Below are 21583 nucleotides of genomic sequence, written 5' to 3'. Positions count from 1 at the left end.
CTCATTGGCTGAGTGCCGGTCACGAAAAAGACAAAAAAAAAAAAAAAAAAAAGATAAGAAATGGATCAATAGATATAATAGTGTTTAGAAGAAGGCCCTCTCTTGTATGGTCAATTGCCTTCTGACAAAGGTGTGGATATATTTCAGTGGAAAGAGAATTTTTTTTCAAGAAAAGGTGCTACAGCAATTGAATATTCATATGCCCAAACTTAAGCTTCCACTAATAACTCCCACCATTTACAAAAATTAACTCAAAAATGGATTATTTAGACATGCATATAAAAAATAAAATTATAAGACTAAAAAAAAAATTGGAGCAAATATTTTGAAATTTTGGTGATATAATTTTTATTAGATCCTACAAGAACAGTACCATCCATGAAACAGCAGCTTGATTAATTGGACTTTGTCAAAATATAAATCTTCTGCTCTGTTTTCAAAGCACTGTTAAACTTTGTTCAAAGAATGCAAAGACAAGCCATAGAATGTGAGCGATTGTTTGCAAAACATAAGTACAATGAATAATGTGAACCCAAATATGTACGAAACTCAAAACTCAATAATAAAAAACATGGAAACCAATTAAAAATTGGTAAACTATGTGAACAGACTGTTCACCAAAAAAGGTATAAGGGCACATGAAAAGCACATGAAAAGACAATTAACATGATTAATCATGAGGGAAATACAAATTAAAACCATAATGTGAATCTACCTCACACCTAGTGGGATGGCTGTAATGAAAAAGAGTAACGATACCGAGTGTTGGAGAGGATGCAGAGAAAGCAGCAATCTCATATACTGCTGGTAGGAATGCAAAATTGTGTAGCTCCTTGGAAAAAAAATATTCAGTTTCTCTCACTATACTCTCACAACATGCTTTGACACCAGATGTGAGCGGATTTTTCCCAACCAGCAAGCAAGTGATCAGTTCTGCGGAAGACACCAGCTAGGTGTCCCCTCCTTCAATTCTGATGCTATTTACCTGGAGGTAGCATCAGATTCCACAGGTTGAAGGCTAAGTCCCACAAGATTTCCTGCAAATTCTGATACCAATTGCAAGCCCCAGGTTATTTTACCTCTGCAAAAGCACAGGTTAATGATTGAATGACAGATACACACAACAATATGAATTGATCTCAAAATAATTATGCCGACTAAGATACTAGGCAAAACAAGAAACATACACTCTAATGATTCTAATTATGTAAAAATGCAGGAAATACAAAGCAATGCATAGTCACAGAATATTGATTACAAGCTAGCATGAAGAACTTTTTGGAAGTGATAGATATGTTCACTATCTTGATTGTGGTGATAATTTTATAAATATGTGTACATGTTAGTGCTTATCAAAATACATTCTTTAAATTTGCTTCTTTTAATGTATATCATTTGTGCCTTAATAAAAGTGTTAAAATAATTATCTGTTCAACTGCATAAAGACAAACCCAAGTGAGATGATGTGAATAGTGGAAATATCATGGGTTTAAGATTTAGAGGACTCTGAAACCTGAAATTCACATCAAACTAGTTGTATAACCCTAGGCAAGTCACTCAAATATCTCCACTATGGTTGGTTAAAAAATTTCAAGTGTATTGTACTGTGGAGTGCTTTATTTTGCCTATGAGGAAAGTATAACTTTTAGAGAGTGGTACTGGCTAAAATTATTTTTATCCTTTCAAATATTTTAAAATATTAAATGTCTTTATTAATCATTAGGTATGTGTAAAATTTTAAGTGTGAGGTATTTTGGCTATCATTTTTGTTGATCTAAATACCACATATTAATCTTCGTAAAAATATAATAATTTTTAGATGCCCTTTAAACCAGTGATTGAGGCTCACTTTTTTTTAAACAGCACAAAGGATTGGTGATGATTGAGTGATATTAGAGAGAGAAAAAAAAAATCCTTCTACGTAAGTAAGGCAGGCTATAGCAGTTTCCTTCAATCTGGGCTTATCCCAGTTCCAATTTGGATCCGTATTGATTCAGCTATAATTTCAGCAAGTCTTATATAAGGTTTTCTTAAAAGCATCAAAAACTGTCTACCCATAGCCAAGGCAGCTCTCTGCATACATTACTGTTTTATATTTGTAGGCTATTCCTCTTTGAGACCCAGCTGACTACATTTCATCTGTTTCTGTTTTCTTAGGGAGGTGTGTGTGTGTGTGTGTGTGTGTCTGCATGTGTGTGTATGTAAAATGTAACTCTAATCTAAAAAGGGACTTAATGAAATATATAGGGAGTGGGACTTATGAAAAGTAATTCATTTGTGGTAATGAAAGATGCCTTTCTTAGAGCTTACAGAAAAATACGTTAAAATATTAAATATATTGTTAGAGGGCACATAAACAAAATTAAAGCACAGACATAAAACAGATTTCAACAGTTGGCTGAATAAAATAAGAATAAAAAAGTATCTTAAAATTTGAAATGTGCTGTGCTATGTATAATACAAGGTTCTAAGATAATTAGAATTGCATATTACACTGGAGGTATTTGTTTTCTATAAAACTGTCTGTGATAGATCTTTCCAAAACATTATGAACCATATCTTTTCCTTCCAAACATGCCTATCTATTAAGCCCAAAAGTAATGAAATTGAAAATCTACACATGAAGAAAGCTTTTAATTATACACAGTAATACAAACACTAAACTAGAGAATGGATTTAAAAAATCCATTTAGAAATAATGTGTGCTACCTTTTCTAACAATGAGATTATGTGTGTTTTTCTGGGAGAGTTTCTCTCTCATTGGTTTGGTGATAATGGTGTTTTAACTTTTCTCTCTTAACTCTGACTTTCTTTTGAAGAAAGGAATGTCCATAAACTTTTCAAGTACCCTTCTGTCTATAAGATATTTATAATGCTGGCAGTTATCTGCCCTATAAGAAGTAGGCATTTTGGGGTAAAAATAATACATCATTTTTCAGTTTTACTACTGATGTAATATCTATTTTCTCTTAAAGAAGGTTGGTGTTTATTTTCTGCAAACTGGCTGCAGTAAACAGAAAATACAAAAATATATTTGAAGCAATTAAACAGAGCTCCCAATAACTTGAGAAAAATATAGACAATGGGAATTCTATGTACAAGAGAATATCTGTGAATTAATGTTAACAATACAACATATACACACTCATTGTAAAAAAAAAAAAGTAGAGGCATTTAGACATAGACATATTTGTCCCTGAACTCTTTGCTTTACAGAAACACTTCTATATTCCTGTTATAGTGCATTTAAAATACCCTTAAACTCTCTTCTTCTCCCTTGAAATTAAGTCAGATAGTATATATTTAAAAGACCCATCATCTGAGAAACGGGTAAATAGCTACAACTGTAAAACAAACAAACTATAAACACACACAGAGAGAGAGAGAGAGAGAGAGAGAGAGAGAAACACACACACGTATTTTTTTTTAAGAACAAATACTCCCCAAATTAAAATTTACAACAACAAAAAAAGTTTGAAGGCTGAAGGGTAGATGAGATATACAGGCAGAGATCCTAAGATCTCAGCCAGACACAGATTTCTGTACAAGTAAATTTTAGCATCTTGAAATATCCATTTAATAATGTTTTAATAAAATACATGAAATCTAGGGATATGCATGAGATATGAATAAAGAATACTGTATTTTTCAGTGGAAAATGAGTTCCATTATATAGCAAAAGGAAGTGTTGTTAAAAAAGGAGGATTCACACACAGGCAATATTACTTTTTTTAATATTTAACTTTCTCCTCATAAGGGGTCTGTTTATGTTAAGACAGAGTAAAGGAGGAAAGAAAAGCTTCAGGGTGCATCTATGAACTAAGTGAAACAACATTATTGAGATATTGGTCAACAGGCAACACAGAATAATGATTGCTGTGGAAAGATAATAAAAAGAAAAATGAGACCTACAATAACTTCAGTTTGCTGACTAGAAAGAGTCTCCAGGATTTAGCATAGGGAAGGACATCCAAACATAGTCCAGTGGTTTTGCCAAATTAAAGACACAGAGTTTGGAGTTGGGAGAGACCAAGTCAGATAGAACTTGAAGAACAAGTATTAGAGAGGAGCTTCACAAAGAGCTCCAGAGATCTGCAGAGTGGTCTCCTTGAATTTTAGACTTAGTATTCTTTCTTCACATGCATGTGAGGTACACAAGACTTGAGAAAAACACCAGAAAGGAATGAACAGAATAATCCAGATAGTTCACACAGGGCTAGCATAAGGTTTGTATTTCTACCACCCAAAGTGGAAAGACCTCTTAATGGAGGGAGCAATGCACATGGTCTTCAGAAGAGTATTAGCTCAATATTGGAGTAATATTAACTACTCTGGACTATCCTAACAAAATGAAAAGTAAGGCTCAATTGGATAAAACTTAATTCAAATAATATAAACATATCCAGGAACAAACACCAGCAATATGTAAAGAAATGTGACACAATCCATTAAAGAAATGTAAGAAGCAGGAAAATACAACTTATAACCAGGAAAAATGATAGTGAATATAAACAGTCTCAATGTGACAGAGATAAGGAAAACTGTAAATAAGCATATTAAAACATTTATTATAGGACATTCAAATCAGAAAGGATGAAGTTAAAAAATGCTAGAATTAATAAATGAATGGTAGTGTAGTGGCAGGATACAAAATCAACAGATGCAAATCAATAGCCTTCCTATATACCAATAACAAAATAGCTGAAGAAGAAATCAAGAAAGTAATCCCATTCATAATAGCTACCAAAAGAATGAAAAACCTAAAAGTAAATTTAACCAAGGAGGTGAAATACCTCTACAATGAAAACTATAAAACCCTGGTGGGAAAAAATTGAAGAGGACACAAATAAATGGAAAGATATCTCATGTTCATGAGTCAGAAAAATTAACATCATCAATATATCTGTATTACTTGAAGCAATCTACACATTCAGCACAATCCCTATCAAAATTCCAATGACATCTTTCACAGAAACAGAAAAAAAAAATACCTTAAAATTTGTGTGGAAACACAAAAGACACTGTGTAGACAAAGCAATCAAATAAAAAGAACAAAGTACGAGGCATCACACTTCCTGACTTCAAAATATACTATAGAGCTATAGTAACCAAAACAGCATGATACTGGCATATAAACAGACAAATTGAACTATAGAATAAAATAGAGAGCTCTCATAAAAGCACACAAATTTATAGCCAACTAATTTATCAAAATGGTGCCAAAAATATGCACTGGGGAAAAGACAGCCTCTTCAACAAATGGTGCTGGGAAAACTGGATATCCACATGCAGAAGATTGAAACTAGAACCCTATCTCTCACCAGACACAAAAATCAATTCAAAATGGGTCAAAGACCTAAACTGAAGATCTGAAACTATGAAACTATTAAAAGAAAACATAGGGGAAACACTATACAAAATGGGAGTGGGCAGCACTTTTCTGAGCAAGATTACAAAGGAACAGGCAACCAAAGCAAAAATACATAAATGCGACTACATCAAACTAAAACGTTTATACACAGTAGGGGACACTGTCATCAAAATTAAGAGTCAACTGGGCCGAGCCCGTGGCGCACTCGGTAGAGTGCGGCACTTGGGTGCACGGCGATGCTCCCGCCGCGGGTTCGGATCCTATATAGGACTGGCCCGTGCACTCACTGGCTGAGTGCCGGTCACGAAAAAAGACAAAAAAAAAAAAAATTAAGAGTCAACTTACAGAATGGAAGTGGGATATTAGCCCACTCATCAGACAAAGGACTAATATCCAGAATATATAAGGAACTTTAATGACTCAACAACAAAAACCCCCCCAAAAACAAAAACAAATAACCCAATTATAATATTGGCAAAGGACCTGATAGACATTTTTCAAAAGAAGACATACAAATTGCCAACGCAACATGAAAAAATGCTCAACATCATTAATCATCAGGGAAATGAAAATTAAAACCATAATGAGATATTCAGTCAGAATGGCTACTATCAACAAGACAAAAAATAACAAAATCTGGCAAGGATGCTGAGAAAAAGGAACTTTGCTACATTTCTAGTGGGAGTGTAAATTGTTACAGCCACTGTGGAAAACAGTATGGAAGTTCCTTAGAGAACTAAAAATAGATCTACCTTATGACCCAGCTATCCCACTACCAGGTATATACCCAAAAGAAATGAAATCAATATATCAAAAAGACAACTGCACTCTGATGTTCATCACAGTACTATACACAATAGCCAAGAGATGGAACCAACCTAAATGTCCATCAATAGATGAATGGATTAAAAAACAAACAAACAAACAAACAAAACCCTGTGGTGTGTATATATATATATATATGTATATATATATACACAATGAAATACTACTCACCTATAAACAAACAACACAATGAAATGATATCCTGTCATTTGCAGCAAAATGAATGGAACTGAAAATCAACATATTAAGAGAAGTAAGTCAGGTACAGAGAGACAAATACATGATATCAATCATATGTGGAATCTAAAAACAACAGAGAGTAAAATAATAGTTACCAGAGGCTGGGGATGGGGAGAGAAAAAGTGGACTAATGGGTACTAAACTTTGCTATCTACCCTAAGTGAATCATACTGCAGTATATGCAAGTATTGAAACTACCTACTGTACCTCACATATATGTACAAATAATTGTTAAAATATTTTGAATTAAAAAATTAAAAAATGGAATTAAAAATATTTAAATATTTTCCACATGTTGAAATAGAAAAAGGAAATCATGGGAAGCAATCCAAATGGAACTTCTAAAAATGGATAATATAGTACTTGAAGATATAGTGGTCAAAATTTTTCCTAATTTGTTAACAACCATTAACCTCAGACCCAAGATGCTCAACAAACCCCACCTGAGCAGAAGAAATATGATGAAAACTACAACAAAATGCACTGCAGTCGATTTTCATAACATCCCCAAACAACAACAGCAACAACAAAACATTGATAAAGAATAGTCTTAAGAGCACCCAGAAATAAAAATAAATATTATGTATAGAGGAAGACACATAAAAATGATTGCAGACTTGTCATTAGGAATCATGCAAGCCAGAACACAATGGAGTGATATCTTTTATTTTTTCTTTTAATTGAAACATAATTGATTGTACTTATCTGTGGGGTACAGCAATGAATATCAATACTTGTGTGGAATATATGATCCTTAAATCAGGATAATCAGTATATTCAACATTACACAGTGTAATTATTTTTTGTGGCTCTTTACCAATTTCTCGCTAACCTCCCTCACCCTCCACCTTTTACACGTCTGGTTGTCTCAGTTCTGTTTTATCTTTTTGAAAGTTCAGTGAATTATTGTGATTGCTCTTCCTTCCTTCCTTCCTTTCTTCCTTTCTTTCTTTCTTTTTCTCTTGTTTGCACAAACAAGTGAGGACATGCAGTATTACTCCTTCTGTGCCTGGCTTATTTCCCTTAACATAATTTTCTCTAAGTTCATCCATATTGCTGAAAATGGCAGAATTCCATTCCTTTTTATGGCAGAGTAGTATTCCATTGTGTATATATAACGTATTTCCCTTATCCAGTCATCATCAATGGACATTTAGGTTGATTCGATATCTTGGCTATTGTAAATGGAGCTGGGATAAACATGGGCATGCAGGTATTCCTTAGACATGATGATTTCCATTCCTTTGGGTATACACCCAGCAGTGGGATTGCTGGACCATGTCACAGTTCTATCTATAGTTGTTTGAGAAACCTTCATACTCTTTTCCATAATGGCTGCACTAATTTACTGTCCCACCAACAGTGTAGGAAGGTTTCCCCTTCTCTGCATCCTCACCAGCATTTGTTATTATTTGCATTTTTGGTAATGGCCTAACTGGGGTGAGATGATAAGTCAGTGTGGTTTTCATTTGTGTTTCCCTAATGCTTAGAGATGTTGAACATTTTTTCATGTGACTATTGACCATGTGTACATCTTCTTTTCAGAAATGCCTGCTCAACTCCTTGGCCCATTTTTTAATCAGGTTAATTACTTTGGGTTTTTTTTTTTCTTCTAAGTTGTTTGAATTCCTTTTATATTATGGATATTAATCCCTTGTCAGATGCATAGTTTGCCAATATTTTCTCCCATTCTGTAAATCGTCTTTTTGCTCTGTTAATTATTTTGCTGTGTAGAAACTTTTTAGTTTGATATAATCCCATTTGTTTATTTTTTACTTTGTTCCCTGTACTTCTGGGGACTTATTCATAAAGTCTTTGCCCGGTCCTACTTCCTGAAGTGTTTCCCCTGTGATATAATTTTTAAAAGCAGGAAATAAAACTCTGTATATCAAATGTTCATAATTATATAAACATTCCTGAAATACTGGATGAGAGCATATCAAAATAATAAAATTTCTGAGATAATCTGAGGTTATTTTTATTTTATTTTTATTTTTCTTCTTTTAAGGCTTCTGTATTTTACAAATTTGTTCCCATGGTCATTTATTTTTATCATGGTAGTGAATGTCAATGATTACACAAAAGGTATGTGGGTATAAACATGAGGAGTGTATGATATATTTCTTCAGTAAATACCTACTGATTATTCATTTTAAAAGTATGATTTATATCTCCTTAAAAGGCAAAGAACAGACCTAGGAAATGTGTAAATAAGGCAGCTCAATGTTTATGGAGGGGAGGAAAGGAGAAGAAATAATTTACAGTAAGCTCTTTTACCTCTTCAGAAAATGTAGATATTCTCCCCTTGTGACTTTATTTAGCAGGGGTTTATGTAGATCCAGCCTAGTTTTTAGAAACTCTGCAAGGCATTTTGCTTTGTCACTGGTGTCTTGGGCAGGATGCCCTCTTACAGTACCTGAGCTATATATTCATTATGGGTCCTTTTCAGAACTGAGTCCTGTTGCTGTCTTATACTTTCTCATTTCTTTCTTAAGGATCTGAGTAGCTACAACAGACTGGATCCTCACTCCTTGTTGGCAGAGGGATGTGGTGCTCTCCACACTTTTGAGATCTGAAATATTCCTCTTTCCAATATGATTCTTCCCCTCAGTATCCAGTCCTCCCTTATCAAGACACCATTTTCCTCATCATTTCTGGTCTATATCTCAATCTTTTCTTGGATAATCTGTTCCACCATGGTGTAGATATCTGCTCAAATTGGCATTTAAGAGAGATGATGAAAATAACCAACAAATGATAGATATGTCAGACTTTAGGATATTTAGAAGGACTTGCAATGCATTAATCAGAGACCTGTAACAATTAATAATACTTAAAATAAAGTAAGCATAGGAAAGCTGGAGAAAGAGAAAGAGGCAGAGAGAGAGAGACAGAGAGAAAATATGAACTACCTGTGAGATTAAACAACCTGGTGGTTCTCAACAGGCCTGTGTTAGATACATCTAGTTGGTCAAAATCAGTTGTTAAAATGTTGCATTTAACTTGATTTTACACAATATACTTGTAGTGGATTGAATTATGTCCCCCCAAAACTACCTGAAGCTTGAATTGTGTCCCCCAAGGTTTATGTATTAGAAACTTAGCCCCCACTGTGACTGTTAGGAGGGTGGGAAATCCTATTATGGTAATTGAAAAGTGGGGCCTTGAAGAGGTGATTAGATTGTACTACCATGCCATAGTGAATGGATTAAAAATGGTGGTCAGAGGCATGGTTCTGAGGGCTTCAAAAAGAAAGTGCATGAGTAACTGTCTCTCTCTTGCTCTCTCTGTTTCCACCATTTTGCAAAGTAGGACCTCTGGGTCACTATCACCACCACCAGATGTGTACCTTGGACTTTGGACTTTCCAGCTTCAGAAACTGTAAATGCTGCAGTGAGCCACTGCAAACTTGCAGGGAGAGGCAGGAAACACTGAGGCTTGTGGCAGCAAACAGAGTTTATTGATATGCCAGCATTGGCCCGGTGCATTCCTGTCCAAAGGCTGAGCCCTGAAGGCAGAGGGGCTGTTGTTTTTCTCTCTTAGCATTAGCATTTCCGGGTTTTTTTTTGCAACAGGGCAAGAGGAGTGATCTTATGACCTTATGTGGATATGACTCTGTCTCAGGGTGGAAAATTATAGCAGGAGAAGCAGAAAGGGAATTTCTGTTACAGCAGTGTGTGTTAGTTGCAGTATGAAACAGGCAGAGCTGTAGCTGCAGCTGGGTCTGTATGACATCTGGGTGAGGGGTCTTGGTTACAGCATAGCGGGGCACAACTGGGCAAGCATGAGTGCCTAATGGCCACATCTGGGTGGGACACAGCTGGGTAAGTATGAGTGCCTCAGAAGCAATAAATTTTGTTTTCTTATAAATTACCCAGTTCAGTGTATTTTGTTAGAAGCAACAGAAATGGACTAAGACAATAGTTTTGCATTAATTAGAACAGATAGTTAAAACCCACTGTTGTTATTTTCATTTGCTTGAATTTCTTGATGTTCTCATATCCAATAGAGAAGCAGGAAAACTTTCAGCACCACAATTTTGGCACTCAAGCACTGTGCTATGATTAGCAGTGTTATGCCTGTCAGTGGCTGACTTTGATTAGGAAGGTTGCTGATACATTAATATTGAGAACTGCTTATCTACCTCGAACTTCTTTTTCTACAGAGAAAAAAATTAACTCTCCCAGAAGGAAAGTGACTTTTCCAAGGTCATGTAGTGAGTTAATTTCTGATTTTTTTCTCCTAGCTCTGTGTACTCTCTACTTCACCTTTATGCAACATTATTGGGGTCAGAACATTCAGTATATTGATGGGCATTTCAAACAATGACAATCCTCTCTACTCCTCTTTTTCGGTACATTTATTAAAGTTACATCTAATCTAGTTAAATGTACATTCGGTACAGTTAATCTAGTTAGATTTTCTTCAAAGAATAAAACGCTTTGCTTTCCTCCAGGGTCTTTGTTTATTCTTGGCTTATCATTTGCAGCTTCCAATAAGTTTTTCAGATGCTGTAAAATTTTTAAAAATGTGCAAAATAATTTACATTAATGATGAGCTGTTTTTCAAAATAATATCCTTTAAAAACACAGACTTCAGACAGTGAGCAATTGGAAGTTGTGAAACCCCTCAGTGAATATTACAATATATTTTTCACAAATGAAATCAAAAAATTCTTAACATCTGATTAGCCTAAGTATTTAATTAGTTCTGAAAATTTGATAGAGAAAAATAGTTAACACATGGAATTTTCTGACAGATAATCTATTATCTACAGAAAATTTTATTGATGTTCCTCCAGCTACTAGGATGATGGACCATTTACCAAATCTAAAGTCAATATGGCTTCTCAGGAGCAGATGGCGAAGGGTGCCTCGGTTGAGACAATTTCTGCTACCCAGTGACATTTATTTAAAGCATGGTAATTGTTTATGGTTCTGCTGGCGCATTTTATAGCTTTAAACAAGATTGAGACATATTTTAATTTTAGTAGACTGTTAATGTGGCTTGCTATTTCAGGCATACTCTGTGTATTATTAAAAAAATATATTAGTACCAAATATAAAGTTCTAAAAAAAGGTACTTTAAAAACTTTGTGGAAAAACTGAATTAAAAGATAATATGAAGAAAAAGATAACACAAATACTTCCATAAACTTTTTGAAGACCCCTCATAATTTAGAGAAAAATTAAGTGACTTTTAGAAATTAGCCTTGTGTCCCCTAGTAGCTGTTAAGCAAGTTAGCTGACTTGCTTGAGCTTATATTTATTCATCTCTAAATGGGTAGAAATTAGGTAAAATTTAGGAAACCTTTCTATTTTAAGAAATGTATATTACTGAGAAGAGAGACATATATTTTTCTTATGTGAAGAGAAAATAGCATAGTTAAAAAAGTGAAAAGATAAGACAGGAAATATAAGTGCATTTATGAAACATATTGAAATGTGTAAAGTGAGTTTGAATCAATGGCTTACTGTAAATTGTTGTGACAGTAACTTTCTGATAAAAATGGTCCCATATAGAAACTGAGTTTTAATCTCTACTATATAGGACTCAAGTCATCAGATTAATTCAAAAGTGGCACTTGGGAGAACGCTACGACTGTAGGAAGATTTCCTGTAGGGAATGTGACTGTTAGAAGAATAATAGGAGGCCACTGAGATTTCCTACAGGGAATGACACATGGAAGAGTCTGCCTTGACATTTCTTAGCAGGAAAACAAGACTGAGATTAAATACCATTATTGCATCTTTACTATGTTTGCACCCTATGCTTGACACATTGCAAGCCTGTATCATGCATTCTTCAAACCATCCACGATGTAATCATAACAACATGCATATTTATACCTAACAGTTGGTGGACAGTTTTTAAAGAAATTATGTGTTTAATAGTCTCGGTATCTCTATGTGATAATCTAGAAATCATGAAAAGACACAGTGTTAAGAAGCTTTACCAAGAACATAGAGCTTGAAAGTGGTAGAACCAGAGTTTAAACCCAGAAAATTTACTTACAGGGTGGGTTCTCATAACCACAAGTTTTAACACCTCTTCACTAGACGATATTACCTCCCATTTGTATTAGTGGAACCGAAGTTAAGTAGCCATCCAATGTCACACAATGCAGAAGGGAGAGAGTAGGAATCTGAACTCAAATCTCCCAGCCATTGGCCTATGTCTTTTTCCCAGCATTACTTTACCTTGTGAACTGGGAAAGAGAGTTTTGGCAGCAAGCTTTATAAGACTGTGCTGAAGGAGAAACGCATTTCAAGGGTAGTTTTCTGAATATTTCTATGTATTTATATTTCAAGTAAGTTTATCATTCTGCTGTCCAATCATGACCTGCCTTTCGAAGCTTATGACCTCCTTGCAACCTCAGTTACCATATCCTGGCCACCAACTTATCACTTATATCCCAACAAACCAGGTCTTCTCATCTTTATGTTCCCTTCTACAGAGCCTTTATGCCTTTTATTTTAAATCCCCACCTTCAGTTGGTCCGAGCGTTGTGGGTTATTGTTAAGTTGATTTAAATCCCCACCTTCCCTGTATATCTTTCCAGTCACCTCAGCTATTATTTTATTCCCTTTTACCCATTTAATCTTTAACACTTGTTGTTTACCTAAGACTATTATTTAACACATTAACTAAGTATTTATGTATCGAGCTTTCCTATCTTTGCATTATATGTTTATGCCTTACCTTTCTAATTTAATTCAGCTATGAATAAAATCCTATCACTATATCTACCTTTCAGAGTGAAACATACTCAAAGTACACTAGCTGGCAGAGCCAAGAGATATATTCAGTCTTTTTGAGTTATTTTTAGCATGATAGTAGTGCCACACAGGCCAGTCCTCTCTTTTGGAAAATTTGAATGCTGATGCTACTCAGGGAAATTCTGCCCACTTTCAGTCATCCAAGTCCCTGGACAAAGGCATCTTAAATTCACCCTCAAAAGGATGCTTCTTGCCTCTTAGATGACTTTGTGGATATATAACTGCTATGATCTGAATGCTCATGTCCCCCAAACCCCCCACAAAACTCATGTGTTGAAACCTTATCACCAATATGATAGAATTGAGAGTTGAGGTCTTTAGGAGGCCTTTAGGAGGGCAGATCCCTCATAAACAAGATTAGTGTCCTTATTTAAAAAAAAAAAAAAAAGGCTCGAGGGAGCTTGTTGGCTTCTTCTGCCACGTGAGGACACATAGAAGTTGCCATCGATGAGGAACCAGACACCAAATCTGCTGGTGCCTTGATCTTGGTGTTTCCAGCCTCCAGAAATGTGAACAATACATTTCCCTTGTTTTTTAAATTATGTAGTCTAAAGTGCTTTGTTACAACAGCAGGAATGGACTAAGACAATGATCAAGGGAGAATCCCATCTGACTTGCACACACATACAATGCATGTGCCCCCAAATAATTCATTTAAGGATATATAAAGCGCTTATATTTCTCATCATGGTCCTAACCAGCTGAAAAGTGTCTGTCCTCATTTTTTCAAAAATGAAAAAATAAATTTATGATAAATATTGAGGCATCAGGACCAGTTTATTGTCTGAAGTCAGTGGCATGCATCTTATATGAGCTTTAACTTTTCTTTCATAGTAAATTATGTATAAGGTGTTGAGTAACTGATCATGTTTACAGTAAGCTATATGAGTATGTGTGTTGGCTTTATCAGTGGTCAAAATCCAGCATGTTAACACATACATATACATAGCTATGCACCCACAAACACATACACACACACACACACACACACACACACACACACACACACGTACTTATTAGTTGAGGCTACCAGGGACAAAAGCAGATTGCATCTATATTCTCAAGGTCCCTATTTTGACCACTGATTTCCCCAAGAGTACTCATGGGGATTAAAAACATGAGTCCAAACACCCAGTTCCATTAATTGGGATTACTCTGGTTCACATTAGTTCTTTTGACATTTTTAATGGGGTTGCATTAATGGATTTTTATATAGTTGAAACTGTTCGATACTTTTCTACAAAGACAAGATGCTTCTGTCTGAAAAGGTGATTACTCTAGTTGTGCTGTCTATTCTTCTAGAGGAGAATGCCACTTTTTCCATTTAGATAGAGTTGATGTTTGTCAGGAAGCACTGATCAACTTCCATATAACTAGTCCTTGAGAAAAATTAATATGACCAATGAAACACTTCATAGATATCCAGAAACATACCCATTGTGGAAATTATTACTTTCACAAGATCTTGATATTTTATTATTTATAGGGTAATGTGTGTGTGCATGTGTGTATGTGTATGTGTGAAGATAGAAGGGATGAGAGGGTTACTCAAGTCCTTTACTCATGTGCAAACTAGTAAAGAAATGGCAAAGAAAATTAACTATGTGTTTTTTTGGATCATTCTATTCCTGTCTCCCAGAGAAAAAAATACATTGAGAAATAGAGGCAGTTCATTAAAAATGCTTTTGCCAGATTTTTCAGAAGAAACTAGCAAAGAAAATATCTGGAAAGAAAGGCCAAAGCATGTAATTTCTGTAACCACAGGAGATCTTTTCATTAACCTCCTCTTCGGTTTTTAATAGTTTTCCAGACGCATCTGGGGACCAGTATAATGATTGTTTCTGTATCTATTGATAACACAGAATTTCAATCTGAGTGCGGAGAAAAATTCTATCTAATCTGCTTTATGTTATGATAAAGTCATTACTGAGATAATATTATGTTAAAATAAAATTGGATTCCAGCTCCCTTTTAAGTATTTAAGTTCAGATATTTCATATACCACTAAAACCGGAATAATTAGCTCTGAGCAATTCTTGCTTACCTGCAAGGATCAGTAAGTGCTTAGGAAGAGCCAGCTACTGTTGGTGCTAATGAAGGATGAAATAGTCTAATTTTATCTTGTTCCTTTGCCTATTTTTTCTGCCATAGAGTATCAAACATATGGAAATTGTGTTCCTCATACACACACAAAAATATTATGCCATCTTTTTTCCACCATTTATAATTCTTTCCAAATGTGTCATAATAAAACACAACACAAGCATAAGCAGAACCACCACCTCACTATCACCATCTTTATCATCATGCCATACTTATTGAGACTGATCTCATCCAATTTTGTCTCTCTCCAATATGTTCTTTACACTGAAGTTGGCTTGAGCTTTTTATCTAAACAACATCAAGAGTTTCTCATGCTCTGAAGATAAAAGCCAAATCATTCCATTACATGCAAGGCTCCATAATGCCTGACTCACATGTTTTCCTAGCAACATATATAGTATTATCACTTTCATACTCTGTTCTAACCACATTGGTTTTCTTTCATTTTACACCTGTTTCATACTCTCTTCTTTTTTAGGGCTTTTCTATAAACTGTTTCGTCTTCCTGAAGCAATCTTACCTATGCTCCTCACTTCAATAAATTCCCTTATTTTTGTTTAGATCTCATCTCTCTTCTCACTTTCTCAACAATACCTACCCTTCTTATTAACATTAATATTTATCAGACATCAGCCAGTTGAACACTGTTTTATTATTATTGGTTAACTAGAAGAAATTTTATATTTTTACATATTTTCCCATAACTAGATCACCCACCTTGTTACATGGTCTTATGTTGTCATAAACTACTAAATATTAGATACTTCACTCAAATTTTTATACATTATTTGATACATGGTTAGTTGTATATCTATGTATAGACACATTAATGGAGGGGTAGCTATGCATTGAATAGTTTAGTATTTGTCATATAATACATTCATAGCAAATTATTATTTTTGTATTTTATATTTATTTATTTTTATATTTTATATTTATTTATTTTTATATTTTATATTTATTTATTTTTATATTTTATATTTATTTATTTTTATATTTATTTAATTATTATAAAATATTGTAGAGCATTATTATATGCCAGAAAGTGTCTAAGGCATTACTTATATTATTATATTTGATCCTTATAACAAACTAGTACCTTTTGAACTGTAAGTACTTCATTCTACAAGTGTTTGATAAAATAACGTGCCCAAAGTCACACAGTTTTTTTCCATATCCACTGTTGTAGGACATATCAAAGTCACCATTATCTCCTGTCTAGGTTTCTGCAACAGACCCTTTCTATTTAATCTTATATCTAACAAAATATTCTCCACACATTAATACAAAGAGTTCAGTTTATAATGTTAAAATCAATCATATCACAATCCTCCTTAAAGTCTTCCAAAGCTTTCCTATTTTCCTTACACTGGAATTCAGAATCCTTGGAATTGTGCTCCAAGTAATGTCAGCACAGGTTGTAGCAGACTATTCATCTTACAGATAAAATTTGCAAACTCTAAACAAAATTTAAACTTACATTCTCACACACACAAATATTTTAAGGCACTGGATAAATAAAAAGAAAGGAAAAGATTGGGAGGTTGTCAAACTTTGAAGAATAGAAAATACACTGGCTGATAATCCCATTTTTATGTTTCTTTCCTAAGTGTAGTCCATGTTGTTCTGTATGCCTCTAACTCAAACGTAAAAGTCACAGCATTACTGAATTGAGGACTAAGAGAATAAAGATTGGAGTTGCAAGAGCAACTGGAAAATTATTCAGTAGCAATTCAGGAAGCTAAAAAGTCCAAGATCAAGGCCTTGGAAGACTGAGTGTGTGCTGAAGACTGCTCTCTGCTTCCAGAATGGTGCCTCTTTCTTTGTCCTCATACTGTAAAAGAAGCAAAAGGGACGAATGCTGTGTCCTCACATGGGAGAAGAAATGGAAGGGTGAAAGAGCCTAGCTAGTTTCCTCCAGTCCTTTTATAAAGCACTAATCCTATTCAAGAGCCTAATTACTTCCTAAAGGCCCCACCTCTTTAACACTGATGCACTGGGGATTAAGTTCTAACAAAAATTTTGAAGGGAACATAAACATTCAAACCATAGAACAAGTAGACAAATAAATAAATAAATAAATAAATAAATAAATAAATAATAATAATAATAACAATAATAAAATAAAACAATAAAGATAAACAATATTGTAATGGGCATTCTGATAGTACTGATCTGATCATCACATCTTGGACACAGGTGGTGATGGTCAGCTTTGTACTCCATGAAAATGAATAATCAATAAATAAAAAGAAAAAAAAAGATAAAAAATATCAATCATCTTTACCTAAGCAATAGTTCACACAAGTAACGCAGAATGTATATTTTTTCCAAAGGCGATGAAGTGATAACCAAATAGTGCTTATGTCTAGCCATATAACAAGTCTCAGAAAATTTCCAGATATTGTAATATTACAGAGTGTGCTCTCTGATCAAATTTGAACTTTATTTAAAATCTTTAATTATACAATAAGTAGAAAAACCCAGAATATTTTAAAAGTAAAGAATGTACTTCTATATAAACCATAGACAAAGAAGAAATAATAAAAGAAATTAGGAAACATTTTGAATAGAATAGAACTAAAAACCACATGTATTACAATTTGTGGAATACAGCTGAGTGAGTGCTTGGAGAAAAATGTATAAGTTTAAATGCTCATAGTAGAAAAGGAGAAATGTTTAAAATCAATGATCTAAGTTTCTACTTTACAAAGCTAGCAATAAATGAGCAAATTAAATCTAAAGGAAATGGAAGAAGATAAATGATAAGAACTGTAATTAGTAAACAACAAATGATAGAGAAAATCAACAAAACCAAAATTTGAATATGATAAGTAATAAAATTGATTAAAAAACTAGGGATACTGATCAAATATAAATAAAAGCCACAGGCATTTCAATATTAGGAATGAAGAGAGGTAACATTGAGACATACTATAGATATTAAAAGGATAAAAAAGACTAATATAAGAGAATTTTATTACAATAATTATACATACTTACATAACATAAGCCCATTTCTTAAAAATTTTAGCATGATTTAAAGTTAACATAAAATGAAGTGAAATATCAAAATAGCCCTGTATTTATTAAAGAAGTTGAACATTTATCAAAAACCTTTCAAGAAAAAGAACTCAAGGTCCATAAGGTTTCAGTGGTGAATTTTATCAAATACTTAATGAAAAAGTAGAACCAATCTTACAAATGAACTTTCAGAAAATACAAGAGGAAGAATATTTAGCAATTCATTTTATGAGTTTAGTATAACCCTCACGTCAACACATTTTAAAGACATTAGAAGAAAATGAAATTATAGACCAGTAATTCCCATAAACAGAGATAAACTCCTAACAAATTATCTGTAAATCAAATACAGCAATATATTAAAAGGATGGCATATTATGGTCAAGTAGGATTCATCCAAAAAAAAGCAAAATAGTTTTTTTTTTTTTTTTAATTTTGTTAATATTATTTTTTTATGTTCTGCGATGTTGTTGTAGAGCAGTTGGGAGGGAGGGGGAGAAGGGAAAGGGAAGGAAATGGGATGGAAGAAGGAGGAAGGAGGAGGGGTGGGACTGAGGCCTGTGGCACCCCCCACATTCCCACAGGGGAGACAGGTGGGCTTCCAGCACGGGCTTGGTTATTGCCGGAATGGGTGCAGATGTCAAGGGGGTGTGGCAATAGCCCTCACCTCCTACCACCATCCCACCTCTGGAACCTAGGGACCTTCTTGCTGAGGCTGGCTGCTCTTCACTGAGCTGGTTGAGCATGGGGGTGGGGTTTGGTCAGAACCCTCAGCCACCCACCACCCTGGCTCTGGAGGGCCTGGGGCACCTGCTGCAGCAGTTCGGTGGTTGTTACTGGGTTGGTTGCTCGTGTATGGGCGGGGGTTTGGACGAAGCCCTTGCTCTCCCGCCCCCCACCCCGCCCCCCGCCTAGAACAGTAGGGTCCCGGGCACCTCCTGTGGTGGCTCAGTGGTTGCCACTGGTTTTGTTGCTTGTGTGAGGGGTGGTGTGAACGAGGCCCTCAGCTCCCTCCCACCCAGGCTTAGGAGAGCCCGGAGCTTTCCCTGTGGTGCCTCAGTGGTTGTCACTGGAGTGGTTGCACTTGTCAGGAGGTGTGGTTGAAGAACTCAGCCCCCATTCTCACGACTGGTTATGGGTGTTGGGGGGCATGCCTGGGGCCCCTGACCCTCTCCTCTTCCTGACTTGGTAGCCCAGGGGACTTCTGGTCCTTCTAGGTGTTATAAGTGTTCTTTGGTGAAATGAAACCTTTACTAGTTATCAGACTTTTTCTCTGGTTGTGGGTACTTTGTTTTTTCTTTCAGTTCTGTGTTGGATTATTTGCTGTTCCCGCCACTTAAACTCTGCACACTGGAACTAATTTGTTGTCTTTTGCTTACTTCTAAAATGGGGGAACTTCCTGTGGGAACCCTGGTGGGCCCGTCTCCCACACCACCTGTTCTCCAAACACTTCCCATGGGTTGGGCTGTACTCTGGTCTCTTGCAATGACTCACCAGCCTCTGAGTGGCTCCTTTTTTTCAGTTGTTGTGGCTCTTCACTTCTATGTGGGTCCACGGGAACCCTGTTGGTCGTACTGCTGGTCTGGGGGCCACCAAGTCCCTCTTCTCCCCTGCTGCCTCCAAGCAACTTCATCTGAACGGCACAAATGTGGCTTTTTGCTGGCTCCTGCTCCCTGCACTCAGCAGCTCCAGCCTCAAAACAGCCGTGGCACGAAATGGAGCATTTCTTTTCTTTCTCTCATCTTGCCTTCTCTCACCTTCATGCACTCTGTATGTCTCTCCTCCTCTTTGCCTGAGTTCTTGAAGGCCAACTTGGCTGTCATTGCTTTTTAATAGTTATAAATTAGTTGATTTGTGGGAGAGAGTGATGCTGGGGACTGTCTATTCCACCATTAAGTAGGCTTAATACCTGAAAAACAATTAATGTAATTTACCATATTAACCAAATAGACAGAAAAACCCATAGTAACCTCAAAGAATGCAGAGGCAACAATTTACAAAATATAACACTCATTGTTAATAAAAACTCTAAGATGAGAATAGAAAGAATCTTCCTCAATCTGATAGGGCACATATTAAACACTTAAGGCTAAGCTCAGAGTTAATGGTAGAATACTGAGTGCCTGTCTCCTAAGATCAGCAACAAGTCCAAGATGCTTACTCCTACTACTTCTCTTCAACATGCATCTGTGGTTCTAGTTAGTAAAACGAGACATGAACAAAAAAAGTACATAAATTTTGGAAAAAAAAATTGGTGGCCCTCTATTTGCAAAGATGATTTTCTATATAGAAAATACTAATAAGCCAGTACAGAACGAGAAATAGCATGTCCTCACTCATCATTGGAAGCTAAGAAAGAAAAAGAAAGAAAGACCACAATAAAATGTTGAACTTTGGAAGAATAGAACAGACCTATCGTTACTACAGGTGGGAAAGGGGGAGGTTGAGGGGGGACAGGGAGTAATTAGGTAAGGGACACAAAAAGTAATTGTGATTTGTAATGATGAACATGTTAACAATATTGATTGGGTCATCACATGCTGTACACAAATACTGGAAGTCATAAGTACATATAAATAAAAAAAAAGAAAAGAAAAAGAAAACCCTGGAATTCTTTTAAAGTAATACTAGGCCACTTATTTCTAGCCTATGCCTCAAAACTCATCTCCTCTCTGTTTTGTGATTTATGTTGGTGAATTTTGAGATACTGGCTCACGGTGTGGCCTTGTGGTCTCTGTTTCCCTTCTTTTCTCATTTCAACTCACAATCTACCTTCTTACTTCATAGGGGACTGGGTTGCAGAAAATTTTGTTACCCAGTATACAGGATCTTTCTTCAGCTGGTGCTACCTTCCATGCTATTCTAAGGTATTGGCCCTTTTAATACCATAGTTTCTGTATACTAGATTTCATATTTGTAAACAATTCTAGAGCTCAACACTTATTTCAAGGAAATTTCCATCTTGCTTCTAACTTGACAAATTCTAGGCCAATTCTCAAGCTCCCTTCATCACTCTTTTCTTGGTCTCTGTTTCTCATAAATATTTTTATTTATGGATGATAGCCATACAGTCCCCTCTTCCCTAATCTCACTGATAATACAGCATTGTTTTCCATTCTGCTTCCTTATTGTTATTGTGTATTTGAATGATAATGCTATTATTGTTCTTGGTTTGGATGCTTCATAAAGGACAGAGGACTAAAAATACCCTCACACTATCATTTTTAACTGAAAATCTGGT

The sequence above is a fragment of the Cynocephalus volans genome, chromosome 10, assembly GCF_027409185.1.
Source record: "Cynocephalus volans isolate mCynVol1 chromosome 10, mCynVol1.pri, whole genome shotgun sequence".
In the NCBI taxonomy this organism is placed as follows: domain Eukaryota; kingdom Metazoa; phylum Chordata; class Mammalia; order Dermoptera; family Cynocephalidae; genus Cynocephalus; species Cynocephalus volans.
The sequence above is the reverse complement of the archived record's forward strand: the minus strand, read 5'-3'. Positions refer to the sequence as shown.